We start from the raw sequence: 10,212 nt of genomic DNA, 5'->3' as shown, positions 1-10,212 counted from the left end.
CTTTGGCTGAGCAGGGAGAGGGTCCGTGGAGGCTACATATACATCCAGCAGGTTGCAAACAATATAATCGCAGGGTTTTTCTTTTCATTAACATCTTACTGACTATGACACGAGTTGTAAATATAGGAAACACAGAATGATATATTCTCTTTATGAAGCACCAGATAAATGCAATGCTTCCTGCTTACACAACATACAATCTTATTCTCTCTGCATTTTCCAACATCTTAGCCAGTATTGAACTCTGCCCTGAAACCTTTGCACACAGAAAGGTGCTGGCATCCTGCCAACCATAGCAGCTTCTTGGGGTTTACGCCTGATTTCTGAAACCAACCTGCATGCTTACTGGACAATCTGAAGAACACAGCAACTGCCCATTCCACTGGTCTGCCCTCTTTGCTCTACTTCACTGGATGACAGAGAAGATTAAATCAACTCATAAAGAAAAAAAAGGCTCTCAGGAAATTGCAATCCAGCCCTGTGCTCTAGAACTCAGTGGTGTTGAACAAGATTTGCAGTGCACACCGTCCGTTTCCTGGGGGCAGTGTTGAGAAGAGGGTTTGTCTTTTCAGCCAGTTTCTGCTGTGTTTCACCGACTAGCAAAACATCAGGGTCATCGACACTGAAAAAACAAGCAGTGCAACCTTTCCCCCAAATTAAACAAAACAAAAAGCCATCTTCCCAGAAGATCCAGGGGAGGGGCTCTTTCAGAACCTCCCTGCCCCAGGACCAGCCCTGGGAGAGCTTGCAGAAGTCTGTGCAGCCCCTGGCCCTTTGCTCCAGGGTCCAGTCCTGCCTTGCCCTCTGCTGCTCCGTGTTGGTGATGGATGTCACCCAACAGGCTTCCCAAGAGCAACTCCAGCTCTCTGTCCACACCCTGGGGTCACTGTGCCTTGGCGAGGTGACGATCAGCCAGCCATGGGGATGGAGAACCTTGGGGGCTCTGGGCTCCCTGGCACCTGCAACGACCAGCTTGGAGAGCCCTGGAGTGCGAGGACTGGGTGCAGCAGTGACAATGCTCAGCCCGCAGAGAGGGCCGGGGCCCAGGACGCAGGAGACCCTGACGGTGAGTGTGAACAGGGGTATTGGGGTTGGCACATTGGAGAATTACCCCGCACCCTGAGCCCCCTTGGCCTTGGAGGAGCGGCTCTTCTTGCACCCGAGGCGGTGCCAGCGCTCCCGAGGTCTCCGCCTCCCGTGCAGCGTCTGCCTCAACCTCCTCCCTCCGAGGCTGAGGACGCCCCGGAGACTCCAGACTGCAGGACAACCTAGAGCACCCTCTCTGCGCCCAAGGCTGCTTGGAGGACACCGCAATCGTGTGCTCCATCCTCCCGCCTGCACCACTCATCCTAGCTGGCCCTCAACAGCACAGATTTGAAAATTTAGTTGGAGGGTCACTGAGGGTCCCTTTTCTTCCCTCTCATTTTTGTTGTTCAAATTAAGTGATACAAAATATCTTCCCTTTTCATAACCTGAGTGATAAAAATCACAAAACATTGGGCTTTGGTGGTATCACAAAGAATTTTGAAATTGTTGCAAAGAACCAGTTAAGCATGTTGATTTATTTTGTAATAAGGATTTTCAAAAGCTTGCAAAAATGCAAATATACATATGAAGCATTTTCATTATTGATTCCGTGTTTTATTTTTTCATTTTAAAAATTGTATTATTTGCCTTTTTATTATTGAGTTATGAGCTCTTTATATATTCAGGTACTAAACTCTTACCAGATACATAATTTGCAAATATTTTGTCCCATTCTGTAGGTTTTCTTTTTATTTTCTTGACTGTGTCTTTTTTTTTTTTTAAAGAAGCTTTGGATTACATAATTGTTCCATAAAAAAATATAGGGTATTCCTATATGTCCCCCCCCACACACACACACTTTCTCACATGAACAACATCCCTCAGCATGGTATATTTGTTACAATCAATGAGATCTGCATAAGCGTAACCTCTGGAATGACCTCCCAACTCACTTTTGAAATCTCATAGCCATAGAAACTAATTTGTATTGAAAATTTCCCTGTTTTGGTCAAGATCTTTTTTCAGATGCATTGCTAGTTGGCACTTGGTAATAATCCCTCAGTGCCAGGGAGGCTCATCCCCAGAAGTCATGTCCCTTACTGGGGGGAAGGTAGTACATTTATATGCTGAGTTTGGCTTAGAGAGAGACCACATATGAGCAACAAGGGGGCTTTCAAGAGGTGACTCTTAGGCAATATATAATACTAGGCTAAGTTTCAATTTCACAAGGAAAGGCTCCTAAGTACAATCATCAATATCAAGAGCCTGGGGTAAGGGGCTGCCTTCCTTCACTAGGCTCTGCCCTTGTACTCAGGGAATTCTTGCTGTTCTATTAGAGAATGTAGCAGGACTCCCCAGGATGGTAACTGGATATTCTTTCGATTATTGTGTGGGTCTCCTCTTTGGGTTATTGTGTGGGTCTCCACACACACACGGAGACAATGCCCCAGGAACACTTGAGCACATCCACATGCCTTGGAGGCATGCCCCAGGCGCACCCCTCCCCACTCATCCCCCATCACCAACACCCTGCGCCAACGATCCTCCCCTGCGCAGTTGTGACCCTTCTGTGATCCAGAACCTCTCCAAAAATGAAACCAGCAAAATAACCAAATAAAATTAATAAGAAAATGAAATAATAATGGTTTTTAAAATACCAAATAAAATAAAAAAGAAAATTTTAAATTGAAATAATACAAAACACTAGCTAATAGGGAAATGCAAATCAAAACTACAATGGTATTTTACACCCATTAAACTGATGGCTATTAAAAAAACAGGACTGCAACTGTTGGAGAGGCTGTGGAGGAATGGGAACGCTCATCCCCTGCTGGAGGGAAGTAGGATGGTGCAGCCCTTGTGGAGGGCAGTTCCTCAGGAAGCTAACTATAGAACTGCCATATGATCCAGCAATCCCACTGCTGTTTATATTTTTAATGTAAAGTGCTTTATTGAAGGTCTGGCGGGCTACTTAAGACGTTGTTCACACGAGTGTTGATACTACAATTGTGGTGCTTTATTCTCAAGGTGCTTTCATCACACACTGCTCAGTGCCCTCCAGGCCCTGTGGGTGCTGCGGACGTGTGGGGGAAAGAGCAGAAGAGCTGCATGAAGCCCTGGGGGCCACGGGCCCCTCCCTGCCGGGAAAGTTACAGGGCTTAGTGCAGGTCAGCACCTGTCGGCAGAGAACACACTCCTCCCATGGACGATTGAACTAAAGCATTTCCACGTCACCAAAAACTCATGGAACGAAAGCCCTTTGCAAAAGTGTAACCATCCTAATGACTTTGTTTTCTGGGGTTGCCCTAACAGAATTATGACAAACTGGGTTAGAGGTCCAAGACCAAGGAGTGGGCAGGACCTTGCTGGCTCCGAGGCTCTGGGCTGGCTGCCCTGCCTTCCCGCCTCCTCCAGCTGCCGGCAGCCCCAGGAACCCCTCGGCCTGCAGCCCCGAGCTCCGGTCCCCGCTCCACCTCCACTGGGCGCCCTCCTCAGTGCGCTTCTGGGCATCAGATCTCCTTCTTCTCTCACATGAGCACACCTGCCATTGGTTTAGGGCCCACCCTAAATCTCATCATGAGATTCTAGAGTTCACTACATCTGCAAAACCCTTTGTCCAAACAAGGTGACAGGCACAGCTTCTGGGGGAGAACTTGGACATGGAACATGGTTCATTTAGTTTTGTGCTTTAAGAAGTCAGGTTTATTGAACTACTAAATAGATGGAAAAGCATGATAGAAAGATAGATGAGACAGAGAGAGCAAGAGAGAGAGAAAGAGGTAGATGATGGATTGATAGATTAGATTTGATAGACAGAGAGAGATGATGGATGGATGATGGATGGATGGATAGAAAAGATACATAGGTGATGGATAGATAGGTAGATATAGATAAATTACATATATAAATGATAGATGATAGATGTAAAATGGGTAGAAATAGATCATGAACAGACAGATGGGGAGACAGACCTTTTTGGTGCCAAGTTCTGAGGCTTCTGGAAAGTGCATGCAGTCACACAACCAAAATCCAGGCATAGCACAGACCCGTTGCCCCCAACCTCCCACCCATGCTGTTTTGCAGAGAATTCCTCCCCAGCCCACAGCTTCTCACAGCCACAGATTGGCTTGACGTCCCTGTAGTTTTTCCTCTTGCAGAGGGGCACATCAGTGGAGCTATCATTATGTGGCCTTTGACCTGCTTTTTCCTCGAGCAGAACACACTTTAGGTCCACCCATGTGCATCAACCCTGCGATTACTGATGGCTGGTGTCTTCTGCGTGAGTGCCTCATTGTGTATTCACTACTCTTTCTGGTGGTTTCTAATAAAACCACCAAAAACACATGCACACAAGATTTTTGTGTGAATGCATGTTTTTGTTTGGGTGGAGAGCTAGGGGTGGCTGGCTGGATCCCAAAAAGAATGTGCTCAACATTTTAGGAAACTGCCAAAATGTTTCCCCCTATAAGCAGACCATGTGCACTCCCACCAGCGGGTGGACCACGTTCACGCCCACCAGCGGGTGGACCACGTTCACTCCCACCAGCGGGTGGACCACGTTCACGCCCACCAGAGGGTGGACCACGTTCACTCCCACCAGCGGGTGGACCACGTTCACGCCCACCAGCGGGTGGACCACGTTCACTCCCACCAGCGGGTGGACCACGTTCATGCCCACCAGCGGGTGGACCACGTTCACGCCCACCAGCGGGTGGACCACGTTCACTCCCACCAGTGGGTGGATCAGGTTCACTCCCACCAGAGGGTGGACCACGTTCACGCCCACCAGCGGATGGATCACGTTCACTCCCACCAGCGGGTGGGCCACGTTCACTCCCACCAGCGGGTGGACCACGTTCACGCCCACCAGCGGGTGGACCAGGTTCACTCCCACCAGAGGGTGGACCACGTTCACTCCCACCAGCGGGTGGACCACGTTCACGCCCACCAGCGGGTGGACCACGTTCACGCCCACCAGCGGGTGGACCAGGTTCACTCCCACCAGCGGGTGGACCACGTTCACGCCCACCAGAGGGTGGACCACGTTCACTCCCACCAGCGGGTGGACCAGGTTCACTCCCACCAGCGGGTGGACCACGTTCACTCCCACCAGCGGGTGGACCACGTTCACGCCCACCAGTGGGGCGGAGGGTGCCATTTACTCCTCATCTCACCAGCTCTTGGCCTTGTCAGCTTTTTTTAAAAGTGTGCAGTGGTATCATATCATAGTTCTAATTTAAATTTCCCTTATGACCAACCAATCTGTTTATCTTTTAGTGTGCTTTTTTGCCATCCACCTGTCTTCTTTGGTGAAGAATCTGTTAATTTTTTGCCCAGTTTTGCTCAATTTTGGGGGGTTGTTTTTTTCTTATTATTCTTGAGTTTTGAGAATTATTTAGAGCTTTGGGGTACAAGTCCTTTACCAGATATGGGATTTGCACATATTTCTTCCTAGCCCGTGGTGTGTCTTTGCATCCATTTTACAGTGTCTTTTGAAGAGCAGGAGCTCTTATTTTTGACAAAGTCCTGTTTATCACTTTTTCTTTTATGGATCATTCTTTTTTTTTTTTTTTTAGGTACCAGGACCTTGTGAAGCAGGCGCTCAACCACTGAGCTACATCTGCTCAACCACTGAGCTACACCTGCTCCACATGTTTTTGTGGGAAACCATTCTTTGGTGTTTGTATTGCAGAAAATTTTGCCTAACCATGTTCACAAAGTTTTTCTCCTATTTTCCTTCCATATGATCTATAGTTTTGGACTGTATCTTGTATTATTTATTTTGAGTTAATTTTTGTAAAGTTTTTTCCTGGTCTTAGATGGAAAGTACTCAGTCTTTCCCATAAAGTGTGATATTATCTGTGGAGTTTTCTAGCATTTTGCTTTTTAAAAGATATTTAAGTTTTTTAATAATGTGCCATATATACTTGGTTGGCATGACTTTTTTTAAGTTCATGACTATCATCTTACAGTCCCTTTGTAAATACCTAGGAGTAAAAATCCTGTTAAATATTGTCATAAAAATGGAATGTGTACTTTTCTAAAAAATATTAATCAAGCTACCATTTTTACAATTTTCAAATATCTGGATGGTAGCGTGGAGTAATTTATCATGGTTTCTTAATAGTCAGAGTGGATTTGCATGGTATTTTAGGCTTAATGATGATTAAGAATATTTAATTAATTGAAGCACACTACTTAATTGATCTTAAATTTTGGCTGCATATGTAAACACGCTGGAAAAATATAAATAGATGAGCATTAAAATAAAGTATTTTATTATTGGAGTAGTATGCACTTTTCCAGTACTGGTATTCATTGGTGTAGCAAATCTTTTCACTTGTGAAAGGAATAGCAAATTACATATATGTGCATACGGCGTACTCAGGAAAGGCTCTTGTGTGAGCAGATGTAAAGATCCTTCCCTCGGAATTCTGAGTTGATGAGGACAAAGGAAGGAGGTGGTGGGGATTTTACCCCATTTTGCCCAGTGCTTCTGTTCGCTTTGTAACCCCACGTTATTTCAGATGGTAGGACAGCTATTTGGCACCCTTCTTTCTACCTGTTTGTGAACGCCAGGGAGAATTACAACAAAGTCCCACTCGGCACTTCGCAGGGACAGTTCTACCTAAACCGCCCACCTGTGGCAGAGCTGCTTGCAGGTGTGGGAGCCAGGCTCAGGTGGTTAAGAACTGCTGACGTTTGCGCAGCCAGCAAAGGTAGCTCCGGTGCCCACCCCCTCGGGCTCCTTTCTGAGCAGGAGACCCCCCTTCCCGCATGCAAAACGAAGCTCCCACGGGAGCGCTGCTTGGACTCCCGCGAGGCAGAGCCGGAGCACACCTTGTTCCAAGACACGTCAGCAGCCTGGGGGAGACTCTCCGGCTTCCTGCCCACAAACCAAGCTGGCGCGCCTCTGCCTGAGCTGCGCGGTGTAAAACCCCAAGCAGATGCAGTGCGTGGCTACAGACACCCCACAGCTGGCGGTAAAAGCTCCCCCACTGTGTCCAGGGACCGGGTGTCATTCTCCTTCTTAAAAGGCAGGGCATTTGGCATACCGACGCACGTGTGTGTCATTGTAAAACATTTTGCCTGACAATTAAATTGTCTCATTAAATTAAAAATCAGGTCTCTGCCAAAGTTTGGAGACTCTGTAATGGAACCATAAAATAGTTTTATATTGTGCTTATCCAGATATAATTACACTCCACCAGAAGAGACATCTCTAAATTCCACAAGACTATTTTTTTCAATGAACAGCTATAGAAATATCAGCAACAGGCTTTTAGCCAGTCTTACTGTTCTCTCACATTTATCTATGTTTCACTTTTATATCAAAGAATAATTATTTCCCTTATTAAAAGTAACACTCAGGAAGTGAAGAGGAGATAACTCCCAAATTCATCCTTTATTTTCGATTTAACTTAAGGTGCTTTGCACTTACTTCAAGACAACCAGTTTTGCGATTTCAAAATTTCAGTGTTAACCTGTCACATCCAAAAAGTAAATGTGCATTTGAATTCCCTTACGAATTCAAGAACAAACTAGGGGAAGTTCTTAGCAAGTAACGATTTGTTGAACTTTCCAAATCTGATCAAAAGAATGAGGCTGATGGGTTGGAATCCCCCACAGCGGCCCCGGGACGCACCCCCTCCCCATCAGCCACAAGGGCCCCCGGCCTTGGGCCGAGCGCCCCCTGGCTCAAAGCAGGCGCCCCACGCGGGTCTCTGGTGAGGACACAGAGCTCCTTTAAAGATGTGGGGCACTGCTGGCTGTGTCACGGGCACAGAACGGGAGGACCCCTCCCCCGGCCCGCTCCTGGTGGGCAGAGCGGGTCACCGCCCCACCTAAATCACCCCTCTTCCCGGGGGGCCTCCCTTGCGCACAAGCCTGGGGGCGGGCTCTCCGGAAGGCCGCTGGCCTGCATCTGGGCGCGGGGTGAGGGCCGGAGGAGCACAGGTGAGCAGGGGGCCGGGCGGGCCAGTGTCTGCAGGTGTGCGCCAGCTCAGAGGCTCAGAAGAGCCGAGCCAGGGAGGCCAAACAGCCCCCAGCAGCTGCAGGCAGGCGACATCACCATTTTACTGACGAGAAGTGGAGGCACAGACCCTGGAAGCACCCCGAACGCCATCCAGGGCAGGGAGGGACCCAGACCCGGCAGTGGCCGGTGCAAACGGCAGCTCTCCATCTGTAAATACGGCCATAAACGGTACTTCTAATGCACAGTCGAATGTCTAATTTCTGTTTCATATGCCTACCAATTTGCAAGCCCCCCCTCCCCCCATTTTAAAGGACCCAGGAACTGACATTGGCGACGTGACTCCTGCCGGCACCTGGTGCTCACCAGCCCAGGGCACCTGCTGAGACCGCGACGAAGCAGAAGCAATTCTGGGCACGCATCGAGGCCCTGCTCCTGGTTCCAAGCGCTTAGGAGGCTGAGTGCTAAGGTGCACTTTTAAATTCTGGGAAGCCATTGGACAGGTGTGGGAATAATTCTGCTCACAAATAAAGAGGCGCAGAGCAGGCCGCAGGAGGGGCCGCTGCTGGAGAACATTGGGGCTGCCCAGAGCCCAGTCCACGTCCAGTCACTGTCGCCTCCAAAACTCCATCCGCCTTTCTCATCAGCCCACCCAGACTGGGCAGATTTTAAAAACTTTTGAAAATTTACATTCAAGCGTCTGGAAAGCTAATGGTTTGATTTTTGGTGCTCTTGTCAAACTGCTTTTCTCACATTCTTAAGTGTAGTCAGAATAAAGGAGTTATTTAACCTGACAGCAAAATGCACATTTGGCTTTCTGTTTAACAGCATGTAGAGATGTAGAGGAACCCTGTCTCTGGTCTGCGAGCAACTAGTCATTGCAAATTTTCACAGCACATTCAATAACTGCACAGGTTCTTCACATCAGCAGGAGCTGGGCAGGGCCACCCGTCCCCGCTTTGTAAACTGAGGCTCAGAGGAGACCTGCCCACCCCGGGGGCTTCTTGGAGGCACCCGCTGGCTGGGAGGGACCCCGGGGCACATGCGTTAGAGGTGGTGGGAGACCTTCTTCATCGTGGTTTCCATCAGGGGAAGGGCCTGTGGAGAAGGTGACAGGCGCCGAGCAGATTTGGGAGGGGTGGTCTCTCGGGAGAAGACGGGGTGTGGGGAGGCCAGCGAGGGCCGCACACTTGCCTCCAGCCGGCTCAGGGCTCGGGGTAACACGACCGCAGATTCGGAGCACCTCCCTGGGGGCAGGCTGGGACAGACCCTGGGCTTAAACTCTTATTCGGAATGGGGAGTTATTGCAGGTTATTGAAGAACTGGACCTGGTTAATGAAAAATCTTATTGAAAAACTAAGGGTGGACAACCCGTCTTCCCAGTTACCCAGGTTTTCCCGCTGGAAACCCCTGCGCCTCCTCCGGCTTTGCGGGTCCTGCCTGTGCTCCCGCGTTCCCGCCAATCTCCCTCTAATTTCCAGGGTGTGTGTGAATCCCCGCCGGCCTTCACGGCCCTGCTCCTTCCCGTGACTCTCGTGAATGCACACACGCATCTGTCACGTGACTTGGTTGGCGCACCAGCCAAGGATCGCAGGTGACGCCAACAGGTAAACAGCACCCACGTCACCGCTGACAGCAGGAGAAGACAGACAACCAGGGGAAGGTGCTGAGGTGGCTTGGCGAGGGAGAGGGCGGGGAGGTATGGCGGGAGGGGCTGAAATGATGTAGAGAGCGTGCCCCGGGGGGAGCTCGCTGAGTCACGGAGGCACGAGAGCTGTAGAAATGTCCACAGGTGTGCCGGGGAGCTGTCTATCCCGAGCATCCACACCTGAGCGTCCACACCTGAGCATCCACACCTGAGAGTCCACACCTGAGCTGTCCACACCTGAGAGCCCACACCTGAGCATTCACCCCTGAGCATCCACACCTGAGCTGTCCATCCATGAGCATCTACACCTGAGCTGTCCACACCTGAGCTGTCTACACCAAGTGTCTACACTCATGAAGCCACAGAAATACACAGGGACACACACTGACACACACACACAGACGCACCAGACAGAAAAATACACACAGAGACACAGGCACGTGCATGCCCAGTGCAGTCACACTCGTGAACAAACTCATGTACACACGCACTCAGGCACACGCGGAGACAGATGAATATTTCTTTGGCTGAGAAGAGTGAGAAGGGAGAAATCTGCAACTTAATT

At 49.3% G+C, this 10,212-nt stretch overlaps 1 long non-coding RNA gene across 1 annotated transcript; it reads left to right on the top strand.

Annotated features, from left to right (window-relative positions):
* The first annotated feature begins 715 nt into the window (after window positions 1-715).
* LOC139438066 (uncharacterized) lies at window positions 716-6,320 on the top strand. The gene is made up of 2 exons (XR_011647952.1): window positions 716-1,066; window positions 5,604-6,320. It is a non-coding gene; the product is annotated as an uncharacterized lncRNA (long non-coding RNA).
* The last annotated feature ends 3,892 nt before the right edge of the window (window positions 6,321-10,212 follow it).

The sequence above is a fragment of the Dasypus novemcinctus genome, chromosome 3, assembly GCF_030445035.2.
Source record: "Dasypus novemcinctus isolate mDasNov1 chromosome 3, mDasNov1.1.hap2, whole genome shotgun sequence".
Taxonomy (NCBI): Eukaryota; Metazoa; Chordata; class Mammalia; order Cingulata; family Dasypodidae; genus Dasypus; species Dasypus novemcinctus.
The sequence above is the reverse complement of the archived record's forward strand: the minus strand, read 5'-3'. Positions and strand labels throughout refer to the sequence as shown.